We start from the raw sequence: 20947 nt of genomic DNA on the forward strand, positions 1-20947 counted from the left end.
AAGTTTGGGTCAGAGTGAAGTCAGGGTAAGTTAGTTATGATGTTAGATATGGTGTTGATAAAATGGGTATTAAAGATATTGACTATATTAGGGTGACTTTATTAGGAAATGGAGTAGGATTATTTTTAAAGCCAAGATTTAGAAGCAAAGTAATGGCAGTCCAGAATTTTTGGGGGGATTATTCCTATTACTGGATTGAAATTCTATGTACTATTCCTTTTTGTATTTGGTAACCTGTTTTTTAACTTGATTGTGAAGTTGCCTGAACTTCTGAAGGCTGGATTGATTTTTATGTTTTTTGCCATTGTTTCCAGATTTTATCTCTGTTTTGCATTAATTATTTTGTTGATTTGGTTAACCATAGGGCATAGTTAAATTTAATTCCTTTAGTCCGAGGGGGAGCAAGTTTGTTAAGTATTTCTAGAAATGTAGTGCTGAGGTAGTTAACTGTGTCACCTAGGGCAATGGTTTTCAGATATTCCAGTCCATTTGTTTCATTAAGTTGATAAAGTTTAGGGATTAAAGTTGGTCACGTTCCCTGTTTGTAGTAAGGTTCTTTTTGAAGAGATGGGGATGTTCTGAGCATGTAAGCGAGGAGATGATCACTTAGAGTATTTGGGAGATTATCTGCTGAAGAGATTTTTTTTTGGGTCACTGACAAGTATCCAGTCTAAGATGGCCTTCAAATATTACCTTTTGAACCTTGTAGGAGATGTAATTAATTGTGTAAAGTTAAATAAGTTGATGTTAGAGGATGGGAATTTGGTGCAGAGATGTGAACAGCTAATATTAACATCTCCTAATATAATGGTTTTATACTTGATTGTGCTGGAGATTCAAGCCAGGATGTCTTCCATAATGGGTATGCTATTGCCAGGGTAATATAGAGAACTACAATGCATAGGTTCTTGGTTTCATTTATTTTTAGGAATGAAATGAGAATTTCAGCTGTAGAGAATTTGGGAATGGTGTTGGAGAAAGATGTATAGTAGGACTTAGGGAAGAAGATTGCAATAACTCCACCTTTGTTGTTCTGCCTATCTACCCTTATAATGTTGAAACCAGGGAGGAGGAATTCTGAGTCTTTTATGTGGGGTTTGAGCCAGATTTCTGTGGAGGTTATGTCTGGTTGGATTTGGGATGTCCAGGCGTGGAAGTCAGTTATTTTGTTTCAAATACTTTGGAAGTTTAGTGTGACTAAATGTAGAGATTTATGGTTGTTGGGTTGATAAGATGCATTAGTAGGACCTGGATTGGGTTGGATATCAGCACTAAAACGTATGGTTGAAAGTCTAGGTGTGTAAGAGGGTAGCCGTTAGTATTTTTGGGGTCTAAGGTGTATGCTGTTGACAGGTGTATTGAATTTTATAGATAAAATTTTAAATTTGGGGAAGAGTGGTGGCTGTCTGGGAAAGAGGTTGGAAGATGTATCAGAGCAACTATTTAAGTGGGATGGCGGAGATGATGTAACTGTTGAAAGGTTAGAGGGAATAAAGATAAAGTTATGAGTCATCCATCTCTTGACTAGCAGTTATCAGACGAATTTCTACCAGCAACATGTCCAGTCTGTTATTTCTTATGCTTGTATCTGCTCACTTATCCTTCTCCCTGTCTTTACACAGTCTAGTCTTGCTAACACTTACTAGTCTGCATTCTTTCAGGCTCCCACTCCATGTATGATGTCCTTATAAATGTTCCCCACTTTTTCCAAGATTCTTGCTTAAAAAATTTTTCCTTACTAAGTAATCTTTAATTGAGCATGGTAGATTTGTCTGCTGCCCCTCTTCTTTCCTACTAGGGAGAGCACAATGCACCCACATGGCTGCCTGGATGACCACCCTTTGAGGCTGGAAACAGCTGTGCATGCCTACTTTGTACCCGTAATGAAAAATCTTCTAAAAACCTGATGTGATAGTCTGCCAGTTGTAGCCCCTATCTCATGGTTACTGGTTTAACAGGCCACTCTCAAACCAACATATGCCTTGTCTTGTCATATCCAGCTACTGCTCTGCCACTTGGGAGAATCCTGTCTACTTGCCAGCCCAAGAACAGGGCTTTTGCTTGTTGATTGGTCCATTCATCATTAAACAAACTGGCACTATCCTTCTAAACCTTTTGTGAGACACACTGTTGCGGCATATCTTATCCTGTCCTTGTTGTCAAAGTCATCTTGCTGAGCAAGTATGGCCTTAATAATAGAGCAGAGCAGAGCTTGTCTGTCATTTTCTTGCTATTTGATCTGTTCCTCCAGTTACTGAACCATATGATTAGTGTTCTTCAGCACTTCCCATGAGGCTGCTCAGTCTTTTCATGGGTCTCCTACTTCAGTCCAGGACACTTCCATATACAGTCAGACCTTCTAAGTCCACCATACTTTTCTCAAGTTTAGACTGCATTAGCTTATCTGTCTGTGTATTTTAGTTTATATATTCAGGTGACTTTGCTACATGCCACAGTAATGGCTGTACCTTCATAAACTCTCCTTCCCTCCTAAAATACGTGTATTCTTTTACCTGCTGTGGTAGTGTAGAGGGATAAAGCCCTAACTAGTACAGACTGTTGAAGGCGCATGTGCTTGATGGTATAGGCAGGGAGGATGGGCATATCCATCTTGTGGGGCAGGGATGTTTTTTCTTGCCCAGCTTGTGCCAAGGCTCCAATACCAGGGTCCTGCTGGAGAGCAGAAGGTTGTTATACAGTGTAAGGCTGGAGAGGGAGGATGATGAGATGGTAGCACTCATGGGCAAACTGATGGGGGTGTAACACCACCACTTGGGCAGGAGTTGGGTTAATAAAGGAAAAAAATGCTCTCATTACTGGGGCATGAGCAGGGGCACAAAGCTCTCTTATGGCTATGTTCTACTGCTCATTTTGTTGCCTTAGTGGTCATTTATGCAAGAGGTGTTTGTGTATCGGTGATAGATTTATTCAGGTTTCAGTTATACCAAGGATGCTGTGATTATGAGTATATTCAGTCAGGCTAATAGAAGGTCATAGGTTATTCTTACTGTGGGAGTTTTATTACTTACAGAAAATTTTGAAGAATTCAGCAAATGGTGATAGGGTGGCAATGCTGAATTCATTATTTATGTTGAATTTGGGGGGCTCAATAGGATTTAGGGAGGCATGGAGCAAAAAGAAAAGAAGCTTACATATGGATATGGGTAATCTTAGAGAGTGATTCGTCATTAAAACAAACTGGCTCCTATCCATCCTTCTATACCTTTTGAGGGACACACTGTTCAGGGATTTTCTGTCCTCTCCCTGTTTTCAGAGTCATCTTTCTGGGTAAGTATGGCCTTAATAATAGAGTAAAGCTTGTCTATGTCATCTTCCTGCTATTTGATCGATTCCTCCAGTCAGTGCACCATATGGGGTGAAGGGGAACAGTGATTCTGATATATACGAATACTAGGCTAACTGCCCTGAAAGGCTATTTCCAGCCTAGGCAATTGCCCTAGCTCAGACACAAACCCTGTACCATGTGTCTATGAGGTGAAGACCTTAACCAGTATCAAAAGTCCAAAATGGGAGTAAACAAACACTGCTCTCTTGATAATAAAAGACAAAACTTTTATTCAGGTACAAACTAGTGAGCGTTTTCGTGCCTCCTAGCACGTCTTCAGACAATACAAACTCTGCAAAAATCTCAATAAAAAGGGTTGCCTCACCCACATTATTTCACTGCAACCAATCATATATTTTCAGCAATTAAAATTCACCTGCTGACAATTGTCAACAAATATAATGTGAAGTCAAAGGCTTCACATATCAACTAGCTTAAAAAATCCTTACATACAAAATAGAAAGTCTGAAACTACACATAAAAATAAAATAAAATTAAATTAAAACATTAATTCTCACTTTCACTACTACCAACAACTATATAAACATACAGAGAGGTGACTGCAGCAAACACCAGTCATAAAATTTTTACTTTCTCACATATAAAACTACTGACATCAACTTTCTCACAGTTGTAATACTAGAGTGTACCAAATGATAGCAGTCATATACTCCATACAGAAATGTATTCCAAAATTCCTAAGGTAAACACCTAACACTCACACATCAGGCTAGAAAACAAAGAACAGCAAGCATTGAATTTCCTATCCTTTAAAACAACTAGGGGTACATCTATCAATAAATAATATTGGCAATACATCACAAAAAACTAAAATACTATAAGAGAAATAGTTGGATATATCCTAGTAATAGCATTCTTAATGTTTCAATGGCCTATTAACTAAGTAAGGTTTCAAGGACACCAATTCATTCAGGCCATATCCTCTATATGCCTGCAATCTAATTATCCATCTAACCTGACATTTATCTGTGTAGTTCTTATAATTTCCTAATCTAGCCCCTCTAGAGGTCATTTCAACAGATATAAACGTAAACATATGTCTGGTGCCATATTCAAGTGTATGCCTAGCTAGGGCATTCTCCTCATCTTCTTTATTGATTGTATAAATATGCTGTCTAACCCTTTCTCTGAATGTCCTATTGGTTTTGCAAATATAGAAACATGGGCACTCTATACATCTAGCTAAGTAGATTAGATCCCTAGATCTACAGTCTGCATAGTCTGCTTCTTCTTCTTTTTCTTTTGGCTTTTTCCCGGTTAGGGGTCACCACAGTGGATCACCTGTCTGCTCATGATTGGCAGTGGAGTTTTTTACGGTGTCGAGTTGCCAGCCCGATGCCGAACCTTCCACAGAAGGCACACGCACACACTCACACCTAGGGCCAATTTAGAGTGTTCAATCCACCTACAGCATGTCTTTGGGATGTGGGAGGAAACCGGAGCACCTGGAGGAAACCCACGCGACCACAGGGAGGACATGCAGACTCCGCACAAAAGGCACCCAAGCCAAGGATCGAACCGGAGAACCTCTTGCTGTGAGGCGGCAATGCTAACCGCTGCACCACCATGGCCACCATCTACAGTCTGCATAGTGATTAAACAAAAACACCCTCCCTGTAGTTGGATGCATAAACTTATTGTCATTCATAATATATGAACAGAAGTTACAGCTTCTACATCTAAAAGTACCCTTCCTTACTGATTCTATTCCTTTCTCCTTGTTATTCTCATTACAAAGTAATCTCTTAAGAGATTTGTTATTTTTATAAGAATAACTCAGTTTAGTACCCACTACCTTCTTTATCTTCTCATCGACTACTAAAATCTCCTAGTTCCTTTTAATAATCTCACCAACTGCTCTGTTGTCTGTGGCATAGGGTATAACAACTCTACAGGTATTATCTGCCCTTTCAAAAATATGATCATTTTCCTTTCTTCTTTCAATATAGGGTCTACTTTTCTGTTTCCTATCTATAAACATAGTATCATTCAGTTTCCCATATTCATTCTTCTTATAACCCCTTTGACATAAATCTCCTTTTAGAGCACTAAGTGCTTTCTCACAATTAGTATCATACTAGATACTCGCAACCTCTGTCTTCGTATAATGTTGTTATATATATGAGGGGAGTGCATACTAGTATGGTGTAGAAGATTATTTCTTCTGCATGCTTTCCTAAAAATGTCAGAATGTAGCCTATTACCTACCTTAAACACTGTTACATCAAGGAAATCAATCTTATCTCTACTCCATTTACCCACAAACTTAAGAAAGTCGGTGGAACGGTTGGCATACTCTATAAATTCGATCAAACTCTGTTCAGTTCCTGTCCATACAAAAAAGATATCAACTATGAATTTTTGTAAAAGGGAATGAATCACCTCCTACTTTCTATGTCCAAGATGTAAGTCTTTTCCCACTGTGCCATCAAGATGTTAACGTAAGAGTTGGCACAGAGTGTACCCATTGCCACTCCCTTTTTTGTAGGTAATATCTTTGTTCAAAAAGAAAAACATTATTGTTCAGGACTAACTCTAATAAAAAACATATCATCAAAGCCCTTCCACTCTCTTTTCCTGCTTCATTGAGAAATGACCTCACATATTCAACTCCTTCTCCATTAGGTATAGACATGAATAGTGAAGCCACATCTAAAGTAACCAAAAAATGTTCCTGATCATAACCACTTGATGCAGTAAATTCAGCTAATGTCACCAAAAACTCTTTGGCATCTCTTACTATAGTTGATGTGACATCCACTAGAGGTCTTAAGGCTTTTTCCAAATAAATGGATATAGCCTCAGTAATCCACCCCCTCCCCGAGACTATCGGTCTTAGGGGTGGCCCAACAGGATTCTTGTGAATTTTTGGCAGCCCCCTAAAAGAGGGAACAACCAGCATCTCAATGAGAAAATAATTATATAAATCTTGCATAATCATCCTGCTCATAAGAAAATCATAAAGGTCTATCTGTAGCTTCTTAATTAATTTATCAAGCTGCTCTGCTGCTATGTACTGATATGTATTACCTTCGCTAAGTAAATCATGTATCCCCATTCTATATTGCTTACTGTCCATGATCACAGTTGCACCCTCCTTGTCAGCTGGGCATATCACTATTGCTTTATTATCCTACAATTTCCTCAGGGCCTCACGTTCAACTTTTGTAATATTATAATGACTATAACCTCTATTAGCATCATTCATCAGTTTTAACAAATCACTTTCAAATGCCCTCTCAAACGCTGTTAATAACGGATGCATTGAAGGAATTGTTAGATTTTATTAATATTAGTCTGAAATTAATTATGTTGTAAATATGCTGAAAGAAAAGGCTTGCTTAAATGCAGAAACAAAGTTAGTAATATGTGATCAGCAGTCATACTAAATGACCATGGCTTGGAAAAGGAATCTGCTGAATGGACATTTTTCCCTTACAGACTCAAAACAGGATGTATGCAAGAACAAAAATGCAAAATCTGCTTTTAAAGAACAATGACATGTTTTTCTGCATGGAAAAACAGGATATGACATAAGAACCAATACAAAGATCCAAATAAAATACAGGATGTTCACACTGTCAGAAAAGCTGATCTCTGACAATGTGTTTTCTCAAAAATATGTTTTTCTTCATAAAAAACAGGATATGCTTATCAGCATTGACATAAGAACATGTGTTTTATACAAAGATCCAAATAGAATACAGGACAATGTGTTTCCTCAAAAATATATTTTTCTACATGGACATAAGGACACTGTTACAGGATATTCACACTGTCAGAAAAGCTGGTCTCTTACAAGACATTGTTAAACAAGGAAGTTTAGTATTGTTTCTACAGGATAAGCAATTCTCCAAAATATGTTTATGCATGACTAAAAACTGTATATAAAGAGCTGTATAAATCCAGTTGGGTAGAGGTTTGGTAGGGACACAAGTCCCAAGGTAAATGTTATATCTCTCACATCATCTGTACTATATGAGAAGTAAAGTTGGAACAGTACTTTTAAGCTGCAACGTTTGTCCAGTTTTATTTATTATAAAAGTTATTGGTTACTGCTCTTAAAGACAAGTGCTGCAAAGTATATTCTCTCATCAGTGTATATTCTGCAAGTTTCTGTATGCAACAGACTGTGAATGCAAATATAACTAGACTTTGAATTTTAGCAGAATCCAGCCAGCAAGACTGAGTGTCTTAAGAACACTGCAGATCCATCCCACAGCAAGAAGCAGCAAGCAGTAAGCAAGTAAAGCTCAAAATATTTTTTCAATGGCGAGGCAGCTGAGTGACTAGCTCCATATATTTTTTTCAATGGCAAGCTAGCCTGCATTTGAACCTACAATCTGCATTCAAACACAGAAGGAGTGATGGTAAGCCCTGCAGAGGGTCACTTCAGTTAAATTGCAGTAACTAACATTTGTACATATGTGTCAATTCTGAACAGAAGTATTCCAGTTTATGCAGCTTTCAGTAGTAAAATTTTTTAGACGTCTACAATCCGGAGTGAGACTAGTTCAAATAATTCGCAGTGCCATAAATTCTTCAAGAAAAGGGGGATATCCACTAGCCCATCAGTCCACTGCCTGTTGTGCTTTCCCAGCTTCTCAAGTGACTTTGAAAAATTTCCAGCCATCTGCAATAGCAGCCTGATCACCTGTTTTCTTGCTAACTGGTAAGACTTTTTTCTGTGTCACATATTTAGTGTGGATGATGTTAAAACAGTTTGTATATTCTTAAGAGAGTTTTTATATTCTTAAGACAGTTTGTATATTCATATATAGTTTCTGTATTCCTAGACAGGTTGTATATTACTAGATAGTATGGATATTATTTATAATTCATGCAGGAGTAAACCAAACTTTAGTAAATTGCAATGTTGGTATACACAGCACATTAGTAAATGTAAAACCTTATTAGGGCAGGTTGATAGTAAGGCATTATGCAAATGTATTACAATGTTTGGCTGGTATCTCAAAGAAAACCATGTGAAATATGACAAATGTTTATTGTGTGCTTCAACAAAAACTGCATTTTGTGTATTATGCTATAAAATAATATTGCATCATATTGCTAAAAAAATAGACTGTAAAGACAGATCTGAAGAATTAACTAAGGGTAAAGTGTTTCCATTACATTCTGATGTTGAACAGTTATGTCCTGTCACCACATGTGAGTCAAATCATTTACTGACAGAACCCCTAGTACATTTTGTTACAAAGGAATGTAGTAAACTTCTAAAAGACAGACACAATGAGTTCAGGAAGCTTAGACAAGTTATACATACATCTTTTCAAAAGTGCATAGGAGTTTCAAATTCAGCAGAACAGCTTACTAAAGAATGTCAGAAAGACCATGCAACATTACAGAAAATTCAACAGCAGTTGCAGGATAAAGGAAATAAATTAGCTGAACTGACAAAGACTAAAAATTTCCTGCATACACAGCTAATCTGTGCAAAAGAAATATATTTTATAATATGTTTATGTTTTGAAAATGGTTAAACATACATGGTAGGATGGTAGGATCTGATGTCTGGACAAATCATTCTTAAAATGTTTTACTTTCATTCAGTTAAAGCAAGACATCTATCAGTACTACAGTAAAGTAAAGCATATGAATGCCATTCATTAGCATAGTCAAAAGGTAAACAAAACTGTTCTAGTGTATAAAAATTAAATGAAAATAGTTAATAGGAGTAAAGATTTAAAGTCACAAGACTGACATGCTTGTATAAAGATATACATATACAAGACAGACATGCATGTGTGTTCTTTTCATCTAGAGTACATCTGTTACAATACACAGGCAGACAACAGCAAATATAAATAATATAAATATAAATGTGTTGGTTAAACTAATATCTATTTTGCTTTTTACAATTTGTTTATAATTATATAGTAACACCAAACAGTTAAAGTTCTGAATTTTAAAAAGAAAATCACAGATGGTATTATTCAAACAGTTTTGTAAAATTAATGGCAGGACAGTTAAATAGTTAAATAAAAAAAAAAATACTGAAATCCATGTAAGGTAATTGTAAAATGATGTCTATTTATGTTGTATAAATGCATAGTTATGCAAATCACAATCACATTAAAGGAAAAATGCCAAAAGAATTAACTATAGTTTACAGAGTATGAAATGTGAGCTCAGACCTTCCTAGACTGAATGAATAGTTACAGGAAATGCTGGAAAGATAAGATAAACAACAAGACTGATTGCCAGATAAGTAGCTTGAGTTTTTCTAAAGCATCATTGTTATTAAAACATAATTATTAAAATGTTTACAGGCAACACTATTTAGTAATTATAATAAAATGTCACAATTGTGCATATATGTCACTGATAATCTGTTTGCAAGTAAATGTTAAAAGAGAAGAAAAAACCTCAGTTGCATCAAGTACAGCCAGCAAATGGGCTATAGTATATATACAGTTCAAATCAATTGTGCAGGAGGGTGTAAATACCTACTAGAGGTAGAGGTAGTAAACAGCAAAAGCTTTAGAAAAAATTATCAAATCAGACAGGGGTCTATAATAATGTATAACCATAGTCTTAGGCTGACATACATTCTATTCTCACAGCACAGGGCAGGTAAACAGTGCTGAAGTACTACAGGGGAGGGTACTTTCTCAGTTTTACACTGACTGTATAAGAGGAGGGCACTTTCTCAGTTTTACACTGACTGTATAAACAGACTGTGACAAGGGTCTGAAATAAAGCTACATAAAAATAAATAATAAGGGTCTAAAATAAAGCTACAAGAAAAAATATCTCATTCCTTCTTGACAATACTCTTTTAGGTAGAGGGAAAAACAGGTATTAGTGTATTAGAAATACTGGTAAACTGGATTAAACCTGACAGGATAAGATATTTTACAAGTTGTTAATAGCTATCATAATGGTTATTATTTTATTGTTTAGAAAAAACAAGAGATGATTTAAAATTGCTTTATTAAAGCTATACAAGAGAGAATAAAGATATGCAAAATGCATAAATGTTTCTAAGAGCAAGAATGGTCAATATTTTCAATATGTTTTTGACAAAACAATGTTGGTATAAAAAAAGCATGAATATTTTAATTGTTGAGTATGTAGTTTAAAATAACAGGACATATGCATTTGGTGCCAGTTCCACTAGATATTTCTAAAGAGACAAACATTTTCCAAGATTTTGCTTAATTAAATTTGTAAGATTAGACTAAATGTACTTTATAGTCATTGTATGTACAAATGCAGAAGAATTCAGTACAAATTAAATAAATGTCTAGTAATAAATATGTGTGAAAAAACATGTTTTAAAAAAGTGGGTCCAGTATACCTAGTAAATTGAAATGCATGAACAGCAAACAGTCTATGTAAATACATACTGTACAGAATACATTGTAGCAGTTCAGAGACATGAACACAATGTGATGGTTAAAAGGACATTGAAATTGTGTGTTTTCAGTAGTGTATAAATGCTTGCAGTAGCACATAGTTATTGTCTCATAGTTAATTTAACAGCTGCAAAGAGTTAATGAAACAGTTCTAAGTCATAAATTAAATTCTATGATTGCAAAAGAATAAATTGATCAAGTAAAATTAAAGCAGACACAGCTCATAACTGACAAAATATTTTCACAGAATGGTCTGCAAAAGAAAAAGTTGTTAAATACATTCAGTTTTGGTAGTAATACTTTAATATCATTGTATTAACTATGTAAAATTGCATTTTTGATTTGTTGTATCAAACTAAAGGTTTGTTTCTTAATGTGTTTTCTATATAAAATGGTTTAAGTATGTTTAAAAACAGAGGGAATTGTTAGATTTTATTAATATTAGTCTGAAATTAATTATGTTGTAAATATGCTGAAAGAAAAGGCTTGCTTAAATGCAGAAACAAAGTTAGTAATATGTGATCAGCAGTCATACTAAATGACCATGGCTTGGAAAAGGAATCTGCTGAATGGACATTTTTCCCTTACAGACTCAAAACAGGATGTATGCAAGAACAAAAATGCAAAATCTGCTTTTAAAGAACAATGACATGTTTTTCTGCATGGAAAAACAGGAAATGACATAAGAACCAATACAAAGATCCAAATAAAATACAGGATGTTCACACTGTCAGAAAAGCTGATCTCTGACAATGTGTTTTCTCAAAAATATGTTTTTCTTCATAAAAAACAGGATATGCTTATCAGCATTGACATAAGAACATGTGTTTTATACAAAGATCCAACTAGAATACAGGACAATGTGTTTCCTCAAAAATATGTTTTTCTACATGGACATAAGGACACTGTTACAGGATATTCACACTGTCAGAAAAGCTGGTCTCTTACAAGACATTGTTAAACAAGGAAGTTTAGTATTGTTTCTACAGGATAAGCAATTCTCCAAAATATGTTTATGCATGACTAAAAACTGTATATAAAGAGCTGTATAAATCCAGTTGGGTAGAGGTTTGGTAGGGACACAAGTCCCAAGGTAAATGTTATATCTCTCACATCATCTGTACTATATGAGAAGTAAAGTTGGAACAGTACTTTTAAGCTGCAACGTTTGTCCAGTTTTATTTATTATAAAAGTTATTGGTTACTGCTCTTAAAGACAAGTGCTGCAAAGTATATTCTCTCATCAGTGTATATTCTGCAAGTTTCTGTATGCAACAGACTGTGAATGCAAATATAACTAGACTTTGAATTTTAGCAGAATCCAGCCAGCAAGACTGAGTGTCTTAAGAACACTGCAGATCCATCACACCAAGTAAGCAAGCAAGTAAATTTCAATATATTTTTTCAGGAATAAATGCGAACAGCTTTTTAAACACCTTTACATCATTGCATTCATTGCTCCCAAACAGCAATTTAAGCATAACATTTCTATTGAACATTTTTATATCAATGACAAAATCAGCGCTATCAGTATGTAATGATGGCACAAAGGACAAACTCTTTTGTAATAAAGTCATTTCAGGTGACAGAAGATGAGGGGAATGCCCTAGCTAGGCATACACTTGAATTTGGCACCAGACATAAGTTTAGGTTTATATCTGTTGAAATGACCATGAGAGAGGCAAGATTAAGAAATTATAAGAACTACACTGAGAAATGTGAGGTTAGATGGATAATTAGATTGCAGGCAAATAGTGGCTATGGCCTGAATGAATTAGTGTCCCTGAAATCTTACTTAGCTGAGAGGCCATAGAAACATTAAGAATGCTATTACTAGGGTATATCCAACTATTTCTCTTATAGTATTTTAGTTTCTTTGTGATGTAGTGCCAATATTATTTATTGATAGATGTACCCCTAGTTTTTTTAAAGGATAGGAAACTCAGTGCTTGCTGTTCTTTGTTTTCTAGCCTGATGTCTGAGTGTTAGGTGTTTACCTTAGGAATTTTGGAATCCATTTCTGTATGGAGTATATGACTGCCAGCTTTTGGTACACTCTAGTATTACAAGTGTGAAAAAGTTGATGTCAGTAGTTTTATATGTGAGAAAGTAAAAATTTTATGACTGGTGTTTGCTGCAGTCACCTCTCTGCATTGTTATATAGTTGTTGATACTAGTGAAAGTGAGAATTAATGTTTTAATTTTATTTTATTTTTTATGTGCAGTTTCCACACAATTCTTAAAGTTCACATACAATTCTAGTAGCGAAGGTATTGCGTATTTAGACACATTTATAAGCCATACGGATGAAGGTTTTACATCAAGGATATACAGGAAAACAACTTTCTCAAATGATTACATTCAGTATAACAGTAATCACCCATCATATATTTTTAAAAATGTTGTTAAAGGGCAATGTATTAGGGCAGCACGTATGTCTTCCACTAGGGCAGTCATGGATGTTGAATTGCAGATGATTTTTAGGATGTTTAAAGATAGGGGATATCCAGTGAGAATGTTACAGGACACTACGAACTATGTCTCCAAACAGTGGGGTATAAAATATAAGCCATTGATGGGTAAATTTAATCAAAACTTGGTCAAATTGAAAGATGATACTAAAGATGCTGTCTACAACAGGGTGTGTGTGTTAATGTACACACCTTATGTAAATTACATAAAGGATATAATATGCAGACATTTGGATCTGATAGTGACTTCTAACCACATGGGTACTAAACTAGGGAGTTTACCATCTTTTGTGTATAAAACAGCCCCTAATTTGAAAAGACTATTAGAAAGAGCTGATACTTATGGAAAAGGAAAAAATACCAAAGTAACTGTTACCAAAAAATGTGGAACATGTAACCAATGTAGCCGTATTAATGAAGTTGAATACATCAGACTGACAGACATTAACAACACATTAGTGAGATGTAGGGCAGGCAATTGCAATACCAAACAGGTAGTATATCTTGCTACCTGTTTGGCCTGTAACATTTTACATAGGTAAAACAGAGAGGCAATTGAAAAAACGTATTTATGAACATTATTATAAAATACAGGTTCAGGACAAGAACAACGCGTTATATAGACACATGCATGAGAAAGGTGGGGAGCATTTATTCAAATTTGCAATTATTGACCAGGTTATTAGTCTACCGTATGGAGGAGACTGGAAAACGTCCTTAGCATTGAAAGAAAGCAAGTGGCAAATACTCACTGATGCCACTAGATCACCTGGTATTAATGATAGTATTAGTTTAAAGCCGTTTTTAATATTAGGTTAAGCAGTATATATATTTAACATTTTATATATTTATATGTACATACATTTAAAGAAACATTCTTCATGTTTAATTTTACATTTTAATGGGTAACATACATTTAACATTTTAACAGTATTAGGTTTCTATATTAGGTTTATGATATCATCATATATATATTTTTATGATACTATTGCATATTCTATCTTTTTAATTAGTAACTTGGTTGAATAGATATACATTCTAAATGAATTTTAATTTTAAATGTTTAATGATGTGCTATTACTTTAATTAATTTGCCGCCTTTTTTCAAGACAATTGTATTTAAACAGGGTAATTATGTAGTTATCTGGTTCTGATGAAGACTGTGATGTATGCAGTTGAAAGCGCTTAACCTGTGGATGTATTTGGTGTTTTATCTCGTAATAAAATCTGTGGATGTAACTGTGTAGTTCTTGCTACATACTTTCTTCGTTTTCCAGTTGTTGTTCGAGCTGTGTGGGGAGTCGCCCTAGTCTGCACCAGACCTCTATCTTCAGTTTCTTATAGTATTTTAGTTTCTTTATGATGTAGTGACAATATTATTTATTGATAGATGTACCCCTAGTTTTTTTAAAGGATAGGAAACTCAGTGCTTGCTGTTCTTTGTTTTCTAGCCTGATGTCTGAGTGTTAGGTGTTTACCTTAGGAATTTTGGAATACATTTCTGTATGGAGTATATGACTGCCAGCTTTTGGTACACTCTAGTATTACAAGTGTGAAAAAGTTGATGTCAGTAGTTTTATATGTGAGAAAGTAAAAATTTTATGACTGGTGTTTGCTGCAGTCACCTCTCTGTATTGTTATATAGTTGTTGATAGTAGTGAAAGTGAGAATTAATGTTTTAATTTAATTTAATTTTATTTTTTATGTGCAGTTTCAGACTTTCTATTTTGTATGTAAGGATTTTTTAAGCTAGTTGATATGTGAAGCCTTTGACTTCACATTATATTTGTTGACAATTGTCAGCAGGTGAATTTTAAATCCTGAAAATATATGATTGGTTGCTCTGAAATAATGTGGATGAGGCAACCCTTTTTATTGAGATTTTTGCAGAGTTTGTATTGTCTGAAGACGTGCCAGGTGGCACGAAAACGCTCACTCTTTTGTACCTGAATAAAAGTTTTGTCTTTTATTTCTTATCAAGAGAGCCGTGTTTGTTTACTCCCATTTTGGACTTTTGTCATTGCATTTTGCTTTTTTGGGAGACCTTCATCCCCAGCTGCTCTTGGATTTGTGTTTTGTACTTTTGGATTTTGTATCCAGCAAACAGGGGAGCATGGCCACAGGCGTTGAGATAAACTTGGAACATGAACCGAAAAGGAACTTTGCACAAGGTAGATCTGATGGACTGAAAAGACTGTTACTTTCTGAGAATAATCCATTACTAGCCTTTAAGCTAGATAATCTGAGTAAAGATAATGACAACAAACCTGATGTGGCTAATATTCAAAATACCATGAAGTTAAGTTATGAAATAGAGACTAATGTTTTTAAGTTGAAGTGAATACAATGGCAATGCCAACATTTGGAGGTGAGTATTTGTTTCAAAATAGTCCCAAGGGGACTGCGCATTTTGAAAATGCCCACGCATGGACATTTCTATCCAGATTTATTAGTAAAGTGGCAGCAGTTAAATTTGAAAACCAGTACAAGTTATATGCAGCTTTTAGTGGAACAGTATTTTATAGTTGAGAAGGAGTTGATGGCCCATATCCTTGGTTTGCAGCAACAACTACATGAACTCTCAGATGAAAAGAGGTATGACGCATTTGAGAGTAATTTAAATACAAATGTGCTGCTCTTTGAACAGAAAGAGCAGATGCATAAAATAAAAAAGTTGGAATGAGATCTGAGGGACTTTGAGAGAAGAGAGGTCTTTTCATGGCAGAGGAGACCAGCAACTAATGGGAGCTCGAATGAGCCATCTACCACAAATCAACAAACAAGAGGAGGAGCAAAGTCCAGGAAAGAACTTGAGGGACCGGCACAAAAAACGAATCCAATACCATCTACGAGTGGTAACCACCCAGAGGAGGTGTCGAAGGAGGGACCAGTAGATGTTCAAGCAAACACTACTGTAGGCGAAGGGCCTGTGATTTAAGTACAAGATGTTTGGAGAAAGGTATGAGAGATAGAGAGTAACTTGGAAACCAACAGTTTTTTAAAGTTTCCACTGCCTTTCAGAGAAACAAAAGCATCACCAAACCAACAATACCCCTCCAGGAAGAGAAGGAAATCATCAGAAGAACAAGGAGAGATACGAGTGCAGATGAAGAAGCCGTGGCATTTTATGAAGAGGGACTAGTGCATAACATATCCAAGTATGTGCTATCACCACCTGAAATGACTTTATTACAAAAGGGTTTATCCTTAGTGCCATCATTACATACTGATAGTACTGATTTTGTCATTGATATAAAAATGTTCAGTAGAAATGTCATGCTTAAATTGCTGTTTGGGAACAATGAATGCAATGATGTAAATGTGTTTAAAAAGCCGTTCACATTTATTCCTTCAATGCATCCGTTATTAACAGCGTTTGAGAGGGCATGTGAAAGTGATTTGTTAAAACTGATGAATGATGTTAATAGTGGTTATAGTCATTATAATATTACAAAAGTTGAACACAAGGCCCTGAGGAAATTGCAGGATAATAAAGCAATAGTGATACGCCCAACCGACAAGGGGGGGTGCAACTGTGATCATGGACAGTGAGCAATATAGAATGGGAATACATGATTTACTTAGCGAAGGTAATACATATCAGTATATCACAGCAGATCAGCTTGATAAATTAATTAAGAAGCTACAGATAGACCTTTATGATTTTCTTATGAGCAGGGTGATTACCCAAGATCTATATAATTATTTTCTCATTGAGATGCTGGTTGTTTCTTCTTTTGGGGGGCTGTCAAAAATTCACAAGGATCCTGTTAGGCCACCCCTAAGACCGATAGTCTCGGGGAGGGGGTGGATTACTGAGGCTATATCCATTTATTTGGAAAAAGTCTTAAGACCTCTAGTGGATGTCACATTAACTGTAGTAAGAGATACCAAAGAGTTTTTAATGACATTAGCTGAATTTACTGCATCAGGTGGTTATGATCAGGAACATTTTTTCGTCACTTTAGATGTGGCTTCACTATTCATGTCTATACCTAATGGAGAAGGAGTTGAATATGTGAGGTCATTTCTCAATAAGCAGGAATAGAGAGTGGAAAGGCTTTGATGATGTTTTCTATTAGAGATAGTCCTGAACAATAATGTTTTTCTTTTTGAACAAAGATATTACCTACAAATAAAGAGAGTGGCAATGGGTACACCCTGCGCCAACTCTTACGCTAATATCTTGATGGCGCAGTGGGAAAAGACTTCATCTTGGACATAGAAAGTAGGAGGCGATCCATTCCCTTTTACAAAAGATTCATAGATGATATCTTCTTTGTATGGATAGGAACTGAGCACAGTTTGATCAAATTTATAGAGTATGCCAATTGTTCCACCGACTTTCTTAAGTTTGTGGGTAAATGGAGTAGAGATAAGATTGATTTCCTTGATGTAACAGTGTTTAAGGTAGGTAATAGGCTACATTCTGACATTTTTAGGAAAGAATGCAGAAGAAATACTCTTCTACACCGTACTAGTATGCATGCCCTCATATATATAACAACATTATACAAGGACAGGGGTTGTGAGTATCTAGATTAACTAGTATGGATACTAATTGTGAGAAAGCACTTAGCACTCTAAAAGGAGATTTATGTCAAAGGGGTTATAAGAAGAGTGAATATGGGAAACTGAATGATACTATGTTTATAGATAGGAAACAGAAAGGTACACCTTATATTGAAAGAAGAAAGGAAAATGATCATATTTCTAAAAGGGCAGATAATACCTCTAGAGTTGTTATACTGTATTCCACAGACAATAGAGCAGTTGGTGAGATTATTAAAAGGAACTGGGAGATTTTATTAGTTGATGAGAAGATAAAGAAGGTAGTGGGTACTAAACCGAATTATTCTTATAAAAATAACAAATCTCTTAAGAGATTACTTTGTTATGGGAATAACAAGGAAAAAGGAATAGAATCAGTAAGGAAGGGTACTTTTGGATGTAGAAGCTGTAACTTCTGTTCATATATGATGAATGACAATAAGTTTATGCATCCAACTACAGGGAGGGTGTTTTTGTTTAATCACTATGCAGACTGTAGATCTAGGGATCTAGTCTACTTAGCTAGATGTATAGATTGCCCATGTTTCTATATTGGCAAAACCAATAGGACATTCAGAGAAAGGGTTAGAGAGCATATTTATATGATCAATAAAGAAGACGAGGGGAATGCCCTAGCTAGGCATACACTTGAATATGGCACCAGACATATGTTTACGTTTATATCTGTTGAAATGACCACTAGAGGGGCTAGATTAGGAAATTATAAGAACTACACTGAGAAATGTCAGGTTAGATGAATAATTAGATTGCAGAGAGATAGAGGATATGGCCTGAATGAATTAGTGTCCCTGAAACCTTACTTAGCTAAGAGGCCATTGAAACATTAAGAATGCTATTACTAGGGTAAGTTCATAGGTAGGTACTAGGCTATCAGCCCTAGGGGCTATACAAGCCCAGTCAAAAAGGTACCCAAACTTTTGCCACCCAAGAAAATTATTTTCCTGTGTCACTGTCGAGCAGAGCCACAGAAGTGATCCCCAGGATGAATTTCCTATTTCCCATCCAGTCATCAAGTATTTGCTGCATTCAGTTGTTGATAGTAGTGAAAGTGAGAATTAATGTTTTAATTTTATTTTATTTTATTTTTTATGTGTAGTTTCAGACTTTCTATTTTGTATGTAAGGATTTTTTAAGCTAGTTGATATGTGAAGCCTTTGACTTCACATTATATTTGTTGACAGTTGTCAGCAGGTGAATTTTAATTCCTGAAAATATATGATTGGTTGCTGTGAAATAATGTAGGTGAGGTAACCCTTTTTATTGAGATTTTTGCAGTGTTTGTATTGTCTGAAGAAGTGCCAGGAGGCACAAACGCGCTCACTAGTTTGTACCTTAATAAAAGTTCTGTCTTTTATTTATTATCAAGAGAGCTATGTTTGTTTACTCCCATTTTGGACTTTTGTTATTGCATTTTGCTTTTTTTGGGAGAGCTTCATCCCCAGCTGCTTTTGCATTTGTGTTTTGTACCTTAACCAGTATGCCAAACACAGTTTGTAGGAGAATTAATAAGATTATTTTTTAATGAGAACAGGTCTTCTGGAGATAAACACTGTAATAAGTATGGGGAAGTATTAAGACAGATGTAACTAGGGAGGAACTTCAGGTGGAACATATGCATCAGCAGCATGGAGAGGAATAGTATTTGGAAGTTGTTGATTCTGTGGGAGTGGTCAAAGGTTAACAAGACATGATCCAATTTATCTAATGAGGTTTTGCTGAGGTACGATTTGTCCAAACAGACCATAGCGCATAATATCTAGGTTAAAATGAGATTCACAATTCGGCTAATTCATTTGCAGCAGGTAACAGTTATCTCAACACTTCACTGTCCTATTTTCTTGGTAAAGGTCATTCAGGCAGTATATTAAGGAGGGCATGTATAACTTCTCTTTCCCCAGCCACATCTTCCAGTGTATTGTGGGTGATTGCCTGTAACTTTTAAGCCAGATAAGAAATACAGTGCCTGTAGTGTATCCTTTGACCCAAGACTTCTTCCCAGTGGGCCATACATAGAACAATGATAGTGAGAGAAACCTAATGGTATCCTTATGATATGCATTAAGCACCTCATTTGGCTCCCCATATTTTTATTTATTTATTTACTAGGAAGGTCCTACTGGACAATGATATATGTTACCAGCAGATACCTGGGAAGAAAACCTCCAGGATGACAGTATGACAGTTGCAGACATAAGTAACATGTAAAATAAATCAAGTAATACAGTCATATTACTATAGTTAAAGACAATGACTTACTGGTAAACACATATAAACAGAATAACATAGTTGCTATAGCAAAAAAAAAAAAAGGAATGATTAGAATGATTACCTGGCAAAGATATAACATTACAGTAACTAGATACACATTTGGTATTTTGACTAATATGATTGAAGCTGTGGGAAAAGGATAGGAAAATAAGTGTGAATTAGTGTTTGAGAAGATAGCAAGTTACGATATGTGAATAGGAAGTTATAGAAGATATAACAGAAAACTGACAAGAGTATAAAACAAGTAAACACCATCATCATAGGTTCATACTAAGCTAACTGCCCTTGTGAGCCATTTTAAGCCTAGCCAATTATCCCATGTGAGACTCAAACCCTGCACCTTGTGTTTGTACAGCAAACACTTTAACCATTAGGCCACTCTCCCAACCAGGAGGCAACAAGGAAATAGATTAAACTACATACACTTTGGGGTAGCTGATATGAGTGATAGTAGTTATGAGTGTGTGTGTGTGTGTGTGTGTGTGTGTGTGTGTGTGTGTGTGTATATATATATATATATATATATATATATATATATATATATATATGTATATAAATATAAAATCAGCAAATCAGCAGATGGTGCTCCAGTGGAGCAGAGTAATGTAAAATGTGATAAATATTTACAATATGTACAAAAAGGAGCACAAGAAATTCTCTTAGAGTTTTTATACTTATGAAGTTAGCTGGTGAAGCTAGAAGAGTGTATACAACGTGTTTAACCATTTGTAGTGCAGGAACAAAGCCAGAATTCAGCTGGAAATTCATGTAGTGTAGATTTAAATGCGTGGAGGTTAGATATGGACTTCAGGGCAAGTGGGACTGAGTTCCGGGATCTGACAGGACATTTCATGCAGACCTCTTAGATTTGTAGGTGGAGCATTTTTTTT

Source organism: Protopterus annectens, chromosome 1.part0 (genome assembly GCF_019279795.1).
Source record: "Protopterus annectens isolate FY-2018-M chromosome 1.part0, PAN1.0, whole genome shotgun sequence".
Lineage (NCBI taxonomy): Eukaryota > Metazoa > Chordata > Ceratodontiformes > Protopteridae > Protopterus > Protopterus annectens.